Below are 20,843 nucleotides of genomic sequence, written 5' to 3'. Positions count from 1 at the left end.
ATAACACAAAGAAAGGAAAGAAACTGTTAAGGAACGTCTGACATTTTTATTGCGTGGCAACTCTGCAACGGCTCACATCGTGTGGTCCATACCTAATTCATCGGTCGTCGATCTGAAGTGTTTGTGTAAACTGTGAGTTCAATTGACAATAGTGATGTGAAAGAACGTTTACTATATAAGACAGTGATTTGACATAATCACTCTCTTTCCCATTTTTCTTCTCGTCATGCGCAGCAATTGATTTGTAACTATAAATCATTGTGATTTTGCAATACACTATAATTCAGTTTGACATCTTTTATTTTATCTTCAATCTCCATTCTTCAAGTAATTAAGTTTCAAATTGCAAGTAGATCATGAAACGAACATCTGGCGCCCGAACAGGGACTTCCAAGCAACAAGCAATCCAAGAACATCAGAACGTGTGACCGCCATCTTATGCCGAGCAGTGACGCAGCCAAAGCCTCACCTCGCAGCATGAAAAGATAAGTGCCCTATATCCATCCAAACCATGATTCCCAATCCTAATTAATCCTAATCGATCGTAACCTTTTTCTAAATTCTTTCTTCTATTTTTAATAACCATGATTCCCAATCCTAAATCTTAATCCATCCTAATCTCTTAAATCTATATTCGTTTTTTCCTATTTCCATTTGTATTTCAAAATTAGCATTCCGCTATTGCAAAATTTACAGTGATTTTTGGTTTAACTTTTGTAGTAGTGTAAGTTAGAATGTATGCTATATAATCATTTTTCAGTTGCAATAAAAGTTAGTCTTGCTTCAACCTTTGTATTATTCACTAGCCCGATAACTCCCACCGTACATGGCGACCCTGCCAAAGGAAGTCGCTCGGTAACGCGATTCGCCTCCCATATTTGGAGTGGAACTTTTGTGTGACTAGATCGTACCTAACTAAATATTAAAATTCAATAAAATTATTGTTGTTCGCGCCAGCAGTATTCGTCTCTCTAAAAAATGGGAAAACAGCAATCGAAGGAAGAGAATATTATAGTACAAAATGCAGCAGCCGGCGATAATAATTTGCAATTCGAAGAATTCCGAGTGCATCTTTTCACCATCAATATTTTATTAAGTTTAATTGTACTGGTTATATGTGTCGCAGCTATATATAGTGGTTATCGATCATATAAAAAGTGCCACATGAAGTGGATTTCATCTGAAATAAGCAGAAATACGTTGCAGAGGTCGCTATTCCGTCGGTCCCAGCAGCCCGTTCTTCCTATGACCGCAGAAAATGAAACAACCGCATGCAACTTCAAAAAATGAGTTCTAAAAAGGTAAAAACCCTGCATTGAGAGGAATCACCAACAATAATTGAATAAAAAATCATTAGTGAATTCATATGCCAAGAACACAACAAACTAATGATGAATATAGAAGCGGACGGACCTTTTATCGCCCCTGCATTTGCTAGAAACTATTGTAACGTTGCGCTACAACGTTACAATAAATAAATTAACTCCTATCACTTCTACTACTGACATTTGTGAGTCGGGTATTGACCCCGAGGTCGATATCACAGGTGCACTTTCATCTTTATCGGAACTGTCATCTCGCGTTAAGAATTTAGAGGAAAATTTTGATTCAAATCTTTTTGAACGAACTAGGGCTCTGTGTCACCATTTGTTTCATCGTATTAAACGCATAGATTGTTCGGATCCTAAATATTCTGAAAAAATTAAATTTTTAACTAAAAGTTTTTCACCTCTGCTAAATAAAGTTAATATGTTAGGTAAATCTAGTAACCCTACTACAAGCTCAGAGCCTCCAGCTAGCTTGCAAACTACTACAGAGCCTACAAACTTGTCAATATATTGTAACCACACGCATCTAAGCGGACTACAAAAAATTAAATTTAATGGCAAGACATGTGTGCATGAGTTTGTGCGGAGAGTGAGGGATTATCTTAAAAATATAATAATAATTCTAAAAATTATAACTTTAACAAATTCAAATGGCCTCGTATGCATGCTGATGTGTAGTTAGGCTACTTACTTCTCGTGAAACTTTTATCTCCCATAAACATCAAAATCATGCTACTTGTAACATAGTAAAAATATGGTGCATAGCGACATCTGGTTCTAACGGCAGTATTACTATATATCCTAGTATTGAGGTTTATCTAGCGAAGCTTGCGGGCTCACTAGATGGCGTGCTTGGAGAGTTGCTATGTATTTGCACGGTTTTGTTTTTACATCGTTTCATATTTAAATATTTATTTAATTGCTTAGGGTTTTTGTCTAAATTGTTTTTATAAATAATAATAAAAAAAATATTTATATAGATTTCTTTCGGTTTGCTGTATTGGATAAATTTTTAATTTTGAGTGGCAACACTGCCAGGTTAAAGGATTTTCGCTTCGACCATGATTGGGAATGGCGAGGGAAAGATTTCACGTTTTCGTGTTTTTTTGGCCAGGTTCGCCTGCATTATAAAATTATGTCTCTGAAGTAGAGAATAATAATTTTTTTTATCTCAACAATAATGGTGAGTAATTTCGATATTTTGGAGGGACCTTTTCCTTTGTGTTTGTGATAACCTATAGGTGTCATACTAACTCGTGATTTACTTTTGTTACAGCTTCCTTTGTTTTGTTCATTATGAAATATATTTTTATCTGATTTCGGGGATGGTGGGAACGAGAGATTTCACATATGCAATCTACTCTGGTAAGATTTCAAACCATTTCTTTTTAAATTGGCATCGGTTCGATTCCGCCATTTTGACAACGTGTTTTCTTTGTTTCAGGGTTTTTATTTTCTTTGTGTTTTTTTGTTTTATTTTATTATATTACGTAACTAATTAATAGAAATATGACTTTAGAAGAAAATACACTTGGGTTACCATGATGTAGGAAAATTTAAATATGAAAATTTATAACTTGAAATTAAGATGGAACTTAAATGAGTTACAAACAGAACTCAAACTTAAAATTATATTTCGATTTCATTCTGTCATTTTCGTTAAACTTCAATCATCGATGCTTGGATGTTTGAATTTGGAATTTAAATAACACCTGAGGGATCTTTTCGATATTTTGAAAGCTGAGTCTTCTGTGGATCACCAGGGCAATGAAACACCTGTCCGTATTAAAGTAAAATCCTTTGGGCTGGAGATCCTGCTCATCGAAACTTCCTGTTGAAACCTTAACACCCGGTGGATGTCCAGAGCAAATTGATAATTGAAGTAATTGGTAATGAATTAATGCAGAAGAGGTACAGACTTTCTCATTATTTAGTTTGATCTATGCTTATTTACAAGGTTATTTGATTTCTGGTGGTATACTCGTTAAGCTCATTATACTCATCATGTATTTTTTTTAATGTAGTAAAAATGTTAAAGAACCTTCTCTCTACGACTGAGCAACCTTAGTATTTGTTTAAACTGTAATTTCTGAAGTGATGGTTTTTAGGGGTTAGCTAGGTAGGCTTATTTATTATTATTTTTTTATTTGAGGGTAAGTGTAAAAATTGAAATTAAACTACCTTATTGTTGAACAACTAGTTGGTTTATTATTTAAATCTTTTTCCAACCTGCTTCAAAATTTGTATTTGGTCCTAACCCTAAAGATTTATCACTATTTTCTTTGTCAACGGCACATTGTATTCCGAAATAGCCGGGCAACTTTTTCCCTCAATGTGTCGGGTGGCATACTCTAGGTGTGATGGGAAGGCCTAAGCAATGCTCTAGACCTTTCCCAGGCTATAAGTATAGATTTAGTAGGACTTCTACCCCCTACTAAAAATTAAAATTCTTTTATTCTAGTGTGACCTGTTGTTTTAGTAAATACTGCTTATTATTTCCAATTAGGCGAGCAACCGCTTAAACCGTTACTAAGATTCTGGAGGAAATCATTTTATTTAAGCGATAAAATAAATATTTCAATAAAAAACTTGCTGAAAAATTCTTTAAATGTAAAGTGATTGGTAAAAGGTCTCCACTTGTCTACACACTTGCTGATATATCAGGTAAACCTCTAGGCGACTGGCATATCAAAGATATTAAATTAATAAACTATAAACTCTGCCTAATCAACTTTAATAAACTTAACTTAAAATTAACTTAAACTCTAAATATTTTTTAACATTAATTTTTTGCATTAACAATATAAAGCATACTGTCAATAATTAGGTACCTAATAAAATAAAATATAACATTCCTACCCTTTTTTTCGGCTGTGTGAACTTGGCACCCGACTTTGGAAAAAATGTTTTTTTTTGGATTCATTTAATAGATATTGGTTAGTAGTTGATTGTAGTGACAACAACTTTTTTTGTAGTTGTACAAAAAAAAAATTTTTGGCACCAAAAAATATTGCATCCCCCCACATTTAAAATAATTTTTTTTTCCCTTCGATTCTTATAGAGGAACGTTAGTAGATGATTGTAGTGCATTTTGTTTTGTTTTTAGTAAGCTAGAAAAAAAAAAATTAAAAATATAAAAAATAATAAATTGCGAATAATTATCGTCATGAATTTTACCTCTATAAAATCAATTAGATAGCTTAAATAATTACAATTACAGGTTAATTGAACGATAATTTCCGTAGCGATATATAGTCATCATTTTTTTAGTTTGTGATAGAATTAATATGACATACTCGTAATATATAACAGTATCAGATGCAGTGAAAGTAAGAAAAACAGTGATTCAGTGCGAGCCAGTAACCGATGGATGGTCTTCACAATTACTAAAAACGTCTTAAATTATTGAGGAACTTCCAAAGGGGTTTGTAGTGAAGAAATTTTCGTTTGCAGTAGAATAAAAGTTTAAGGAAATTGAAGTGAGAGCCGCGGAAGTACGAAAATTTCATCTTCAACGATTCGGTGCGAGCCAGTTACCGATGGATGATCTTCACAATTACTACAAACGTGATAAATGATTTAGGGGCCCTCCAAAGAGGTTTGTAGTGAAAAGACTTTCGTTTGTAGTTGAATAAAACTTAGAGAAAATTGAAGTTAAAGTCGCGGTAGTACGAAAATTTCAACTTCGACTGATTCAGTGCGAGCTATTAACTATTCGTGGTCTTCACGATAACTACAAACGTCTAAAATGATTGAGGGACCTCCAAAGAGGTTTGTAGTGAAAAGACTTTCGTTTGTAGTTGAATAAAACTTAGAGAAAATTGAAGTTAAAGCCGCGGTAGTACGAAAATTTCAACTTCGACTGATTCAGTGTGAGCCATTAACTATTCGTGGTCTTCACGATAACTACAAACATCTAAAATGATTGAGGGATCTCTATGGAGGTTTGTAGTGAAAAGACTTTCGTTTGTAGTTGAATAAAACTAACAGAAAATTTAAGTGAGACCCGCGGGAGTACGAAAATTTCGACTTCGACTGATTCGGTGCGAGCCATTAACTATTCGTGGTCTTCACGATAACTACAAACGTCTAAAATGATTGAGGGACCTCCAAAGAGGTTTGTAGTGACAAGACTTTCGTTTGTAGTTGAATAAAACTTACAGAAAATTTAAGTGAGACCCGCGGGAGTACAAAAATTTCGACTTCGACTGATTCGGTGCGAGCCATTAACTATTCGTGGTCTTCACGATAACTACAAACGTCTAAAATGATTGAGGGACCTTCAAAGAGGTTTGTAGTGAAAAGACTTTCGTTTGTAGTTGAATAAAACTTAGAGAAAATTGAAGTTAAAGTCGCGGTAGTACGAAAATTTCAACTTCGACTGATTCAGTGCGAGCCATTAACTATTCGTGGTCTTCAGGATAACTACAAACGTCTAAAATGATTGAGGGACCTCCAAAGAGGTTTGTAGTGAAAAGACTTTCGTTTGTAGTTGAATAAAACTTAGAGAAAATTGAAATTAAAGCCGCGGTAGTACGAAAATTTCAACTTCGACTGATTCAGTGCGAGCCATTAACTATTCGTGGTCTTCACGATAACTACAAACGTCTAAAATGATCGAGGGATCTCTATGGAGGTTTGTAGTGAAAAGACTTTCGTTTGTAGTTGAATAAAACTAACAGAAAATTTAAGTGAGACCCGCGGGAGTACGAAAATTTCGACTTCGACTGATTCGGTGCGAGCCATTAACTATTCGTGGTCTTCACGATAACTACAAACGTCTAAAATGATTGAGGGATCTCTATGGAGGTTTGTAGTGAAAAGACTTTCGTTTGTAGTTGAATAAAACTTACAGAAAATTTAAGTGAGACCCGCGGGAGTACAAAAATTTCGACTTCGACTGATTCGGTGCGAGCCATTAACTATTCGTGGTCTTCACGATAACTACAAACGTCTAAAATGATTGAGGGACCTTCAAAGAGGTTTGTAGTGAAAAGACTTTCGTCTGTAGTTGAATAAAACTTAGAGAAAATTGAAGTTAAAGTCGCGGTAGTACGAAAATTTCAACTTCGACTGATTCAGTGCGAGCCATTAACTATTCGTGGTCTTCAGGATAACTACAAACGTCTAAAATGATTGAGGGACCTCCAAAGAGGTTTGTAGTGAAAAGACTTTCGTTTGTAGTTGAATAAAACTTAGAGAAAATTGAAATTAAAGCCGCGGTAGTACGAAAATTTCGACTTCGACTGATTCGGTGCGAGCCATTAACTATTCGTGGTCTTCACGATAACTACAAACATCTAAAATGATTGAGGGACCTCCAAAGAGGTTTGTAGTGACAAGACTTTCGTTTGTAGTTGAATAAAACTTACAGAAAATTTAAGTGAGACCCGCGGGAGTACGAAAATTTCGACTTCGACTGATTCGGTGCGAGCCATTAACTATTCGTGGTCTTCACGATAACTACAAACGTCTAAAATGATTGAGGGACCTTCAAAGAGGTTTGTAGTGAAAAGACTTTCGTTTGTAGTTGAATAAAACTAACAGAAAATTTAAGTGAGACCCGCGGGAGTACGAAAATTTCGACTTCGACTGATTCGGTGCGAGCCATTAACTATTCGTGGTCTTCACGATAACTACAAACGTCTAAAATGATTGAGGGATCTCTATGGAGGTTTGTAGTGAAAAGACTTTCGTTTGTAGTTGAATAAAACTTAGAGAAAATTGAAGTTAAAGCCGCGGTAGTACGAAAATTTCAACTTCGACTGATTCAGTGCGAGCCATTAACTATTCGTGGTCTTCACGATAACTACAAACGTCTAAAATGATTGAGGGATCTCTATGGAGGTTTGTAGTGAAAAGAATTTCGTTTGTAGTTGAATAAAACTAACAGAAAATTTAAGTGAGACCCGCGGGAGTACGAAAATTTCGACTTCGACTGATTCGGTGCGAGCCATTAACTATTCGTGGTCTTCACGATAACTACAAACATCTAAAATGATTGAGGGACCTCCAAAGAGGTTTGTAGTGACAAGACTTTCGTTTGTAATTGAATAAAACTTACAGAAAATTTAAGTGAGACCCGCGGGAGTACGAAAATTTCGACTTCGACTGATTCGGTGCGAGCCATTAACTATTCGTGGTCTTCACGATAACTACAAACGTCTAAAATGATTGAGGGACCTCCAAAGAGGTTTGTAGTGAAAAGACTTTCGTTTGTAGTTGAATAAAACTTAGAGAAAATTGAAGTTAAAGTCGCGGTAGTACGAAAATTTCAACTTCGACTGATTCAGTGCGAGCCATTAACTATTCGTGGTCTTCAGGATAACTACAAACGTCTAAAATGATTGAGGGACCTCCAAAGAGGTTTGTAGTGAAAAGACTTTCGTTTGTAGTTGAATAAAACTTAGAGAAAATTGAAGTTAAAGCCGCGGTAGTACGAAAATTTCAACTTCGACTGATTCAGTGCGAGCCATTAACTATTCGTGGTCTTCACGATAACTACAAACGTCTAAAATGATTGAGGGATCTCTATGGAGGTTTGTAGTGAAAAGACTTTCGTTTGTAGTTGAATAAAACTTACAGAAAATTTAAGTGAGACCCGCGGGAGTACGAAAATTTCGACTTCGACTGATTCGGTGCGAGCCATTAACTATTCGTGGTCTTCACGATAACTACAAACGTCTAAAATGATTGAGGGACCTTCAAAGAGGTTTGTAGTGAAAAGACTTTCGTTTGTAGTTGAATAAAACTAACAGAAAATTTAAGTGAGACCCGCGGGAGTACGAAAATTTCGACTTCGACTGATTCGGTGCGAGCCATTAACTATTCGTGGTCTTCACGATAACTACAAACGTCTAAAATGATTGAGGGACCTCCAAAGAGGTTTGTAGTGACAAGACTTTCGTTTGTAGTTGAATAAAACTTACAGAAAATTTAAGTGAGACCCGCGGGAGTACGAAAATTTCGACTTCGACTGATTCGGTGCGAGCCATTAACTATTCGTGGTCTTCACGATAACTACAAACGTCTAAAATGATTGAGGGATCTCTATGGAGGTTTGTAGTGAAAAGAATTTCGTTTGTAGTTGAATAAAACTAACAGAAAATTTAAGTGAGACCCGCGGGAGTACGAAAATTTCGACTTCGACTGATTCGGTGCGAGCCATTAACTATTCGTGGTCTTCACGATAACTACAAACATCTAAAATGATTGAGGGACCTCCAAAGAGGTTTGTAGTGACAAGACTTTCGTTTGTAGTTGAATAAAACTTACAGAAAATTTAAGTGAGACCCGCGGGAGTACGAAAATTTCGACTTCGACTGATTCGGTGCGAGCCATTAACTATTCGTGGTCTTCACGATAACTACAAACGTCTAAAATGATTGAGGGACCTTCAAAGAGGTTTGTAGTGAAAAGACTTTCGTTTGTAGTTGAATAAAACTAACAGAAAATTTAAGTGAGACCCGCGGGAGTACGAAAATTTCGACTTCGACTGATTCGGTGCGAGCCATTAACTATTCGTGGTCTTCACGATAACTACAAACGTCTAAAATGATTGAGGGATCTCTATGGAGGTTTGTAGTGAAAAGACTTTCGTTTGTAGTTGAATAAAACTTAGAGAAAATTGAAGTTAAAGCCGCGGTAGTACGAAAATTTCAACTTCGACTGATTCAGTGCGAGCCATTAACTATTCGTGGTCTTCACGATAACTACAAACGTCTAAAATGATTGAGGGATCTCTATGGAGGTTTGTAGTGAAAAGACTTTCGTTTGTAGTTGAATAAAACTAACAGAAAATTTAAGTGAGACCCGCGGGAGTACGAAAATTTCGACTTCGACTGATTCGGTGCGAGCCATTAACTATTCGTGGTCTTCACGATAACTACAAACGTCTAAAACGATTGAGGGACCTCCAAAGAGGTTTGTAGTGAAAAGACTTTCGTTTGTAGTTGAATAAAACTTAGAGAAAATTGAAGTTAAAGTCGCGGTAGTACGAAAATTTCAACTTCGACTGATTCAGTGCGAGCCATTAACTATTCGTGGTCTTCAGGATAACTACAAACGTCTAAAATGATTGAGGGACCTCCAAAGAGGTTTGTAGTGAAAAGACTTTCGTTTGTAGTTGAATAAAACTTAGAGAAAATTGAAGTTAAAGCCGCGGTAGTACGAAAATTTCAACTTCGACTGATTCAGTGCGAGCCATTAACTATTCGTGGTCTTCACGATAACTACAAACGTCTAAAATGATTGAGGGATCTCTATGGAGGTTTGTAGTGAAAAGACTTTCGTTTGTAGTTGAATAAAACTTACAGAAAATTTAAGTGAGACCCGCGGGAGTACGAAAATTTCGACTTCGACTGATTCGGTGCGAGCCATTAACTATTCGTGGTCTTCACGATAACTACAAACGTCTAAAATGATTGAGGGACCTTCAAAGAGGTTTGTAGTGAAAAGACTTTCGTTTGTAGTTGAATAAAACTAACAGAAAATTTAAGTGAGACCCGCGGGAGTACGAAAATTTCGACTTCGACTGATTCGGTGCGAGCCATTAACTATTCGTGGTCTTCACGATAACTACAAACGTCTAAAATGATTGAGGGACCTCCAAAGAGATTTGTAGTGACAAGACTTTCGTTTGTAGTTGAATAAAACTTACAGAAAATTTAAGTGAGACCCGCGGGAGTACGAAAATTTCGACTTCGACTGATTCGGTGCGAGCCATTAACTATTCGTGGTCTTCACGATAACTACAAACGTCTAAAATGATTGAGGGATCTCTATGGAGGTTTGTAGTGAAAAGACTTTCGTTTGTAGTTGAATAAAACTTAGAGAAAATTGAAGTTAAAGCCGCGGTAGTACGAAAATTTCAACTTCGACTGATTCAGTGCGAGCCATTAACTATTCGTGGTCTTCACGATAACTACAAACGTCTAAAATGATTGAGGGATCTCTATGGAGGTTTGTAGTGAAAAGACTTTCGTTTGTAGTTGAATAAAACTAACAGAAAATTTAAGTGAGACCCGCGGGAGTACGAAAATTTCGACTTCGACTGATTCGGTGCGAGCCATTAACTATTCGTGGTCTTCACGATAACTACAAACGTCTAAAACGATTGAGGGACCTCCAAAGAGGTTTGTAGTGAAAAGACTTTCGTTTGTAGTTGAATAAAACTTAGAGAAAATTGAAGTTAAAGTCGCGGTAGTACGAAAATTTCAACTTCGACTGATTCAGTGCGAGCCATTAACTATTCGTGGTCTTCAGGATAACTACAAACGTCTAAAATGATTGAGGGACCTCCAAAGAGGTTTGTAGTGAAAAGACTTTCGTTTGTAGTTGAATAAAACTTAGAGAAAATTGAAGTTAAAGCCGCGGTAGTACGAAAATTTCAACTTCGACTGATTCAGTGCGAGCCATTAACTATTCGTGGTCTTCACGATAACTACAAACGTCTAAAATGATTGAGGGATCTCTATGGAGGTTTGTAGTGAAAAGACTTTCGTTTGTAGTTGAATAAAACTAACAGAAAATTTAAGTGAGACCCGCGGGAGTACGAAAATTTCGACTTCGACTGATTCGGTGCGAGCCATTAACTATTCGTGGTCTTCACGATAACTACAAACGTCTAAAACGATTGAGGGACCTCCAAAGAGGTTTGTAGTGACAAGACTTTCGTTTGTAGTTGAATAAAACTTACAGAAAATTTAAGTGAGACCCGCGGGAGTACGAAAATTTCGACTTCGACTGATTCGGTGCGAGCCATTAACTATTCGTGGTCTTCACGATGACTACAAACGTCTAAAATGATTGAAGGATCTCTATGGAGGTTTGTAGTGAAAAGACTTTCGTTTGTAGTTGAATATAACTTACAGAAAATTTAAGTGAGACCCGCGGGAGTACGAAAATTTCGACTTCGACTGATTCGGTGCGAGCCATTAACTATTCGTGGTCTTCACGATAACTACAAACGTCTAAAATGATTGAGGGACCTCCAAGGAGGTTTGTAATGAAAAGAATTTCGTTTGTAGCTGAATAAAACTTAAAGAAAATAGAACCAGAAGCCGCGGAAGTACGAAAATATCGATTTCTGCATATTCCGTGTGAGCCACTACATATGGATGGTCTTTACGGTTACTACGAACGTCTTAAATGATTGAGGGACCTTCAAAGAGGTTTGTAGTGAAAAGACTTTCGTTTGTAGTTGAATAAAACTAACAGAAAATTTAAGTGAGACCCGCGGGAGTACGAAAATTTCGACTTCGACTGATTCGGTGCGAGCCATTAACTATTCGTGGTCTTCACGATAACTACAAACGTCTAAAATGATTGAGGGATCTCTATGGAGGTTTGTAGTGAAAAGACTTTCGTTTGTAGTTGAATAAAACTTAGAGAAAATTGAAGTTAAAGCCGCGGTAGTACGAAAATTTCAACTTCGACTGATTCAGTGCGAGCCATTAACTATTCGTGGTCTTCACGATAACTACAAACGTCTAAAATGATTGAGGGATCTCTATGGAGGTTTGTAGTGAAAAGACTTTCGTTTGTAGTTGAATAAAACTAACAGAAAATTTAAGTGAGACCCGCGGGAGTACGAAAATTTCGACTTCGACTGATTCGGTGCGAGCCATTAACTATTCGTGGTCTTCACGATAACTACAAACGTCTAAAACGATTGAGGGACCTCCAAAGAGGTTTGTAGTGACAAGACTTTCGTTTGTAGTTGAATAAAACTTACAGAAAATTTAAGTGAGACCCGCGGGAGTACGAAAATTTCGACTTCGACTGATTCGGTGCGAGCCATTAACTATTCGTGGTCTTCACGATAACTACAAACGTCTAAAATGATTGAGGGACCTCCAAAGAGGTTTGTAGTGACAAGACTTTCGTTTGTAGTTGAATAAAACTTACAGAAAATTTAAGTGAGACCCGCGGGAGTACGAAAATTTCGACTTCGACTGATTCGGTGCGAGCCATTAACTATTCGTGGTCTTCACGATAACTACAAACGTCTAAAATGATTGAGGGATCTCTATGGAGGTTTGTAGTGAAAAGAATTTCGTTTGTAGTTGAATAAAACTAACAGAAAATTTAAGTGAGACCCGCGGGAGTACGAAAATTTCGACTTCGACTGATTCGGTGCGAGCCATTAACTATTCGTGGTCTTCACGATAACTACAAACATCTAAAATGATTGAGGGACCTCCAAAGAGGTTTGTAGTGACAAGACTTTCGTTTGTAGTTGAATAAAACTTACAGAAAATTTAAGTGAGACCCGCGGGAGTACGAAAATTTCGACTTCGACTGATTCGGTGCGAGCCATTAACTATTCGTGGTCTTCACGATAACTACAAACGTCTAAAATGATTGAGGGACCTTCAAAGAGGTTTGTAGTGAAAAGACTTTCGTTTGTAGTTGAATAAAACTAACAGAAAATTTAAGTGAGACCCGCGGGAGTACGAAAATTTCGACTTCGACTGATTCGGTGCGAGCCATTAACTATTCGTGGTCTTCACGATAACTACAAACGTCTAAAATGATTGAGGGATCTCTATGGAGGTTTGTAGTGAAAAGACTTTCGTTTGTAGTTGAATAAAACTTAGAGAAAATTGAAGTTAAAGCCGCGGTAGTACGAAAATTTCAACTTCGACTGATTCAGTGCGAGCCATTAACTATTCGTGGTCTTCACGATAACTACAAACGTCTAAAATGATTGAGGGATCTCTATGGAGGTTTGTAGTGAAAAGACTTTCGTTTGTAGTTGAATAAAACTAACAGAAAATTTAAGTGAGACCCGCGGGAGTACGAAAATTTCGACTTCGACTGATTCGGTGCGAGCCATTAACTATTCGTGGTCTTCACGATAACTACAAACGTCTAAAACGATTGAGGGACCTCCAAAGAGGTTTGTAGTGAAAAGACTTTCGTTTGTAGTTGAATAAAACTTAGAGAAAATTGAAGTTAAAGTCGCGGTAGTACGAAAATTTCAACTTCGACTGATTCAGTGCGAGCCATTAACTATTCGTGGTCTTCAGGATAACTACAAACGTCTAAAATGATTGAGGGACCTCCAAAGAGGTTTGTAGTGAAAAGACTTTCGTTTGTAGTTGAATAAAACTTAGAGAAAATTGAAGTTAAAGCCGCGGTAGTACGAAAATTTCAACTTCGACTGATTCAGTGCGAGCCATTAACTATTCGTGGTCTTCACGATAACTACAAACGTCTAAAATGATTGAGGGATCTCTATGGAGGTTTGTAGTGAAAAGACTTTCGTTTGTAGTTGAATAAAACTAACAGAAAATTTAAGTGAGACCCGCGGGAGTACGAAAATTTCGACTTCGACTGATTCGGTGCGAGCCATTAACTATTCGTGGTCTTCACGATAACTACAAACGTCTAAAACGATTGAGGGACCTCCAAAGAGGTTTGTAGTGACAAGACTTTCGTTTGTAGTTGAATAAAACTTACAGAAAATTTAAGTGAGACCCGCGGGAGTACGAAAATTTCGACTTCGACTGATTCGGTGCGAGCCATTAACTATTCGTGGTCTTCACGATAACTACAAACGTCTAAAATGATTGAGGGACCTCCAAGGAGGTTTGTAATGAAAAGAATTTCGTTTGTAGCTGAATAAAACTTAAAGAAAATAGAACCAGAAGCCGCGGAAGTACGAAAATATCGATTTCTGCATATTCCGTGTGAGCCACTACATATGGATGGTCTTTACGGTTACTACGAACGTCTTAAATGATTGAGGGACCTCCAAAGAGGTTTGTAGTGACAAGACTTTCGTTTGTAGTTGAATAAAACTTACAGAAAATTTAAGTGAGACCCGCGGGAGTACAAAAATTTCGACTTCGACTGATTCGGTGCGAGCCATTAACTATTCGTGGTCTTCACGATAACTACAAACGTCAAAAATGATTGAGGGACCTCCAAAGAGGTTTGTAGTGAAAAGACTTTCGTTTGTAGTTGAATAAAACTTAGAGAAAATTGAAGTTAAAGTCGCGGTAGTATGAAAATTTCAACTTCGACTGATTCCATTTCTCCATAAATTTAGAATGCGATTTTGAAATATTAGGGAAATACATAACTGCGTAATATACGAATCGAGAAATATCATAACTGTGGCGTTTTACTAGCGGCTTAACTCGGCTTTGCACGAGTAGTAGGTATATTATTTAGCGGCTGTGAGCCGGGAGCCGAGCGGCGCGGGGAGTGATTGCATCGAGTCTCGTCTTTGATGTGAAGCCGCTGACTGATTATATTTTTACGCGTATTTTTTTTCATTCGGCAATAATTCCGTAGATATTCGTTTAAATTTAGTGATGTAAAAGAATGACAAAATGTAAATGATATAGAAACTAACGTACATTAATTGATAATCGCTTAAGAATTACCGCATTGTAAGTGGCCATGTTTTAAAACAATTAAATAAAAGGTTCAGTATCCGCCAACCCGCATTGGAGCAGCGTGGTGGATTAAGCTCTGATCCTTCTCCTACATGGGGAAAGAGGCCTATGCCCAGTAGTGGGATATTACAGGCTGAAGCGAGTAAATAAAAGGTTCTAGTTTCGTAGGTACTTCTTAGTAGTAACAGGAGGTTTTAAGTTCGTCTGTATATACTTTGTGTCACTAGCGAACCGCCCTGGCTCCGCACTGGTGCAATGCTGATACTAAATATAAAATATAAAAAATATATATAAAATAATTTAGATATATAAAAAGTGTAAAATAAAATAAATACAATACATAATACGGCACAAACACCCAGATCTCTGATCCTTCTCCTACATGGGGAAAGAGGCCTATGCCCAGTAGCGGGATATTACAGGCTGAAGCGTAATACATAATACTAGCTGTGCCCGCGACTTTGTCCGCGTGGAATTTAACAAAAAAGTTATTGTTCAGTTTGCAGAGTTATAAAATAAATAAATTACTAAAACACAAGTAGCCTAAGTTACTCCTTATTACATCAGCTATCTGCCAATGAAAGTCCCGTCAATATAGGTCCAGCCGTTTCAGCGATTAGCCGGAAAAACAGACAGACAGGCAAAAATTATAAAAAATGTTATTTTCGTATATGTACCGTGTATCTCCAATTTTATTTATTTTTATAGATTGAGATGTATAGATATGCGCAAAAAAGTGTTTATTTACGACGTCACATTAGAAACTTCAAAAACTATCAGTGTTCCTCTACTGCATACACATAAACCTTCCTCTGGAATCACTCTATTTACTAAAGAAAACCGCATCAAAATCCGTTGTGTAGTTTTAAAGATCTAAGTATACAGACAAGGGGAAGTGACTTTGTTTTATACTACCTACGTAGGATACCTCGATAACTTTATACTGGATGTATCGATTTTTAAGATTCTTTTTTAAATCGAAAGCTGGTGCTTGTCATGTTCTTCTACGTAAATTTGATCGTGTTCTGACATGTATTTTTGTTATATGCGTTTACTAGCGATCCGCCCCGGCTTCGCACGGGTGCAATGCTGATACAATTGCCTTAACTTTAAATTCAAACCAAGATTTTAGTAGAAGAAATACAATGGATAAATTATGGTTTTAATGTAATCCTATCCAATCTCATGTACACTATAAGTGCTGTTTAAAAATTTACCTTAACTACTGGTCGCCCAAAGGTCAAAATTCGACCATAACTGATTTAAGTTATTTTATTATATAAGTTTGAGCATTATTAAGGTTTTGTTGCCAAAAACTATACTTCTATAATAAAAAAGTATATAGGCGTGTGTGTGTCAAACACATGGTAGTGTGTTTTTTTTATTGATTATATGTATTTTTATACATAATTAAAAAAATATTTTATTCTGCACTCTTTCTCTATATAAACTATTCGTATGCGTAATTTAAAACTCCTCTGTTCGAGCAATTTTCGTTAAAAGGTTACAAAGTTTTTACTTCACGTATCAATATATAGATACTGACTAAAGTACGAACATACAATTTCGAAAAAATTGTCGCGATGAAAATCAAGTTTTGTCTTTAAAAAAGAATTCACTTTAGTATTAAAATACTATTATACAGTTTCAAATATATATTTTTAATTTATCGTAACGTACTTATAAGTTTCGGATTACGTTGTCGCGCTGAACAGCATATTTTATAAGCATATACCTAAATCATTAAGTGATAATATATATTATATGCTGTGTGGTTACTTTCGTACTTCCGCGGCTTCTGGTTCTATTTTCTTTAAGTTTTATTCAGCTAAAAACGAAAATTTTCTAACAACAAACCTCCATAGATGTCCATGAATCATTTTAGACGTTTGTAGTAATCGTTAACAACATCCAGCGGTAAGTGGCTCGCATCGAATCAGTCGAAGTCAAAATTTTCGTACTTTTGCGGCTTTAACTTCAATTTTCTGTAAGTTTTATTCAACTACAAAAAAACATTTTTTCACTACAAACCTCAATAGAGGTGCCTAAATCATTTTAGACGTTTTTAGTAATTGTAAATAACATCCATCGGTAATTGGCTCGCACCGAATTAGTCGAAGACGAGATTGACGTACTTTCGCGGCTTTAACTTCAATTTTCTGTAAGTTTTATTCAACTACAAACGAAAGTCTTTTCACTACAAACCTCCATAGAGGTCCCTAAATCATTTTAGATGTTTGTAGTAATTGTGAAGACCATCCATCGGTAACTGGCTCGCACCGAATCAGTCGAAGACGAGATTGACGTACTTTCGCGGCTTTAACTTCAATTTTCTGTAAGTTTTATTCAACTACAAACGAAAGTCTTTTCACTACAAACCTCCATAGAGATCCCTCGATCATTTTAGACGTTTGTAGTTATCGTGAAGACCACGAATAGTTAATGGCTCGCACCGAATCAGTCGAAGTCGAAATTTTCGTACTTCCGCGGCTTTAACTTCAATTTTCTGTAAGTTTTATTCAACTACAAACGAAAGTCTTTTCACTACAAACCTCCATAGAGATCCCTCGATCATTTTAGACGTTTGTAGTTATCGTGAAGACCACGAATAGTTAATGGCTCGCACTGAATCAGTCGAAGTTGAAATTTTCGTACTACCGCGGCTTTAATTTCAATTTTCTCTAAGTTTTATTCAACTACAAACGAAAGTCTTTTCACTACAAACCTTTTTGGAGGTCCCTCAATCATTTTAGACGTTTGTAGTTATCCTGAAGACCACGAATAGTTAATGGCTCGCACTGAATCAGTCGAAGTTGAAATTTTCGTACTACCGCGACTTTAACTTCAATTTTCTCTAAGTTTTATTCAACTACAAACGAAAGTCTTTTCACTACAAACCTCTTTGAAGGTCCCTCAATCATTTTAGACGTTTGTAGTTATCGTGAAGACCACGAATAGTTAATGGCTCGCACCGAATCAGTCGAAGTCGAAATTTTTGTACTCCCGCGGGTCTCACTTAAATTTTCTGTAAGTTTTATTCAACTACAAACGAAAGTCTTGTCACTACAAACCTCTTTGGAGGTCCCTCAATCATTTTAGACGTTTGTAGTTATCGTGAAGACCACGAATAGTTAATGGCTCGCACCGAATCAGTCGAAGTCGAAATTTTCGTACTCCCGCGGGTCTCACTTAAATTTTCTGTTAGTTTTATTCAACTACAAACGAAAGTCTTTTCACTACAAACCTCCATAGAGATCCCTCAATCATTTTAGACGTTTGTAGTTATCGTGAAGACCACGAATAGTTAATGGCTCACACTGAATCAGTCGAAGTTGAAATTTTCGTACTACCGCGGCTTTAACTTCAATTTTCTCTAAGTTTTATTCAACTACAAACGAAAGTCTTTTCACTACAAACCTCTTTGGAGGTCCCTCAATCATTTTAGACGTTTGTAGTTATCGTGAAGACCACGAATAGTTAATAGCTCGCACTGAATCAGTCGAAGTTGAAATTTTCGTACTACCGCGACTTTAACTTCAATTTTCTCTAAGTTTTATTCAACTACAAACGAAAGTCTTTTCACTACAAACCTCTTTGGAGGGCCCCTAAATCATTTATCACGTTTGTAGTAATTGTGAAGATCATCCATCGGTAACTGGCTCGCACCGAATCGTTGAAGATGAAATTTTCGTACTTCCGCGGCTCTCACTTCAATTTCCTTAAACTTTTATTCTACTGCAAACGAAAATTTCTTCACTACAAACCCCTTTGGAAGTTCCTCAATAATTTAAGACGTTTTTAGTAATTGTGAAGACCATCCATCGGTTACTGGCTCGCACTGAATCACTGTTTTTCTTACTTTCACTGCATCTGATACTGTTATATATTACGAGTATGTCATATTAATTCTATCACAAACTAAAAAAATGATGACTATATATCGCTACGGAAATTATCGTTCAATTAACCTGTAATTGTAATTATTTAAGCTATCTAATTGATTTTATAGAGGTAAAATTCATGACGATAATTATTCGCAATTTATTATTTTTTATATTTTTAATTTTTTTTTTTCTAGCTTACTAAAAACAAAACAAAATGCACTACAATCATCTACTAACGTTCCTCTATAAGAATCGAAGGGAAAAAAAAATTATTTTAAATGTGGGGGGATGCAATATTTTTTGGTGCCAAAAATTTTTTTTTTGTACAACTACAAAAAAAGTTGTTGTCACTACAATCAACTACTAACCAATATCTATTAAATGAATCCAAAAAAAAACATTTTTTTCAAAGTCGGGTGCCAAGTTCACACAGCCCTTTTTTTCAGATTCCCTTTAATGGTTCGCGGTCTATATGCCATGCCTGCTGGGTGAGATTGGATTCCACTCTGAGAAATCAGCATAGGCAAAATGAGCCACCTCAACGAGTTCAAGGCGAACCACCTCAACAAGCAGAAGATGCTGGTGAGGAACCAAATGAGAGTCAACAAGATAACACCGGTTTCATTTCTGTACAAGGATATTCCTGTGCTTCAAATACAGCAAGACGTTGCCTATTTTAAACCTGCAGAAACATTCCTATGCATATATTGCCATTGTATGTTAAATTCTATGTATTGCATGCATACCATGAATTTTTATATGTGGCTCTTGCTCGTGTTTGCCATTCACATTTGCAAAGAAATGATTGAGAAGAACTAACTACTCAGAGGCAAATGCATCAATTTAATGGCACTCATGTACTTGATATGATGATATTTTACAAATGGGGCTTGGAACGGAGAAACCAACTTGATTTTGAAAACAGTTAGAAAGTTTGAAGTAGTTAGAAAAAAAAATAAGATTAGCAAGAGAATACTTAGCATGAGAAAACTCAAGATTTCGTCCCGCATTTTCTAGGCTTAAATCACATAACCAGAGAAGAGGCGGTTGCTCGAAATATTTGTATACCATCTCATATTTTCAGAGGCGACCAGAATACAGTCATTTAGTTCTTGACGGCACATACCTATATGTGCAAGAGTTCCAATTTTTTGTTTCAAAGAATTACATACAGCTTACATAAATTCAGGAACCTGGTAAAACCGTTCCTGATAGTTTGCACATCATAAGAGAATTCATAAGAGATGAGTTAAAAAACAAAGTCAATCTATCTATTGACGGTTGGAACAACGTCAGGCGCCGTGTGTCTGTGTCACAGATGTATTGACAAACTAAACTCATTTAATTGATACAATAGACACAGGCGCCGAAAGCCATGTAGCTGACTACTTGGTTAAAATTACTACTGATGCAACAAAAAAATGTGAAACTTTCAACTGCAAGGTTTAAAGCGTAGTGACAGACATCGCTGCAAATATGAGCCGTATGAGACAAGATTTGTTTTAGCAAGAAGAGCTAGCATCTCATAAGAATCTTTTTAGATACGGCTGTTAATCACATATATCAAAACCTTTTAGCGAAGGATTTGAATGCAGATGTTATTACTGAGAAAGTAAAATCAATAATGCGGTTCTTCAAATACACTCACTATGCATCTGCAAAATACAAACAAGCTGGTTTATAACGTTACTCGAGACTGATTTTTATATTATTGTCGTATATCTGCTTGATTTGTGAATTTAATTGGGTTTCCTCGTTACCATAAATTCATGCAACAGACGAAAGAATTAACAAACGCACCAATCGTCACTCCGATTTTCGCGGGTTTCGCGCGATTTCTCTGGGATTCCATCATAAATGATATTTTCCTATTATAACCAAACAGCAGCAGGAGCAGTTTAGCCTGTTGCAGACCACTGCTGGCCTAGCCTAGTACAAGTGCCATATAGCTTTCGATATTTGTACAAGAAATATACAGTCCGCCTGTACTATTTCATCACGTAATTGTTATTAAAGTTGTAGTAGTACTAGTAAGAAATAATTAAGTTTACTCTCAAACGAAAAACAAAGAACTTTAATTTACATAGACAAGCAACGCAATGTAGGTAGTTGAGTAAAAATTTAATTGTATACACATTATTGGGAATAACTAAAAAAGTGCGTGTAAGATCTCGATCAGATTTCAATGGAACCACACGACAAGCACCAGGTGTAACTTAAAA

General features: G+C 36.3%; 1 long non-coding RNA gene across 1 annotated transcript; it reads right to left on the bottom strand.

The window, feature by feature from the left end:
• Positions 1 to 221: 221 nt before the first annotated feature.
• LOC123664736 lies at positions 222 to 18,982 on the bottom strand. Its single transcript, XR_006744882.1, has 4 exons — positions 18,973 to 18,982; positions 15,834 to 15,844; positions 6,328 to 6,333; positions 222 to 711 (listed from the first exon to the last, which is right to left on the bottom strand). It is a non-coding gene; the product is annotated as an uncharacterized LOC123664736 (long non-coding RNA).
• Between the last annotated feature and the right edge of the window lie 1,861 nt (positions 18,983 to 20,843).

This window comes from Melitaea cinxia, chromosome 22 (genome assembly GCF_905220565.1).
Source record: "Melitaea cinxia chromosome 22, ilMelCinx1.1, whole genome shotgun sequence".
NCBI lineage: Eukaryota > Metazoa > Arthropoda > Insecta > Lepidoptera > Nymphalidae > Melitaea > Melitaea cinxia.
This window is presented reverse-complemented; position numbering and strand designations above follow the sequence as displayed.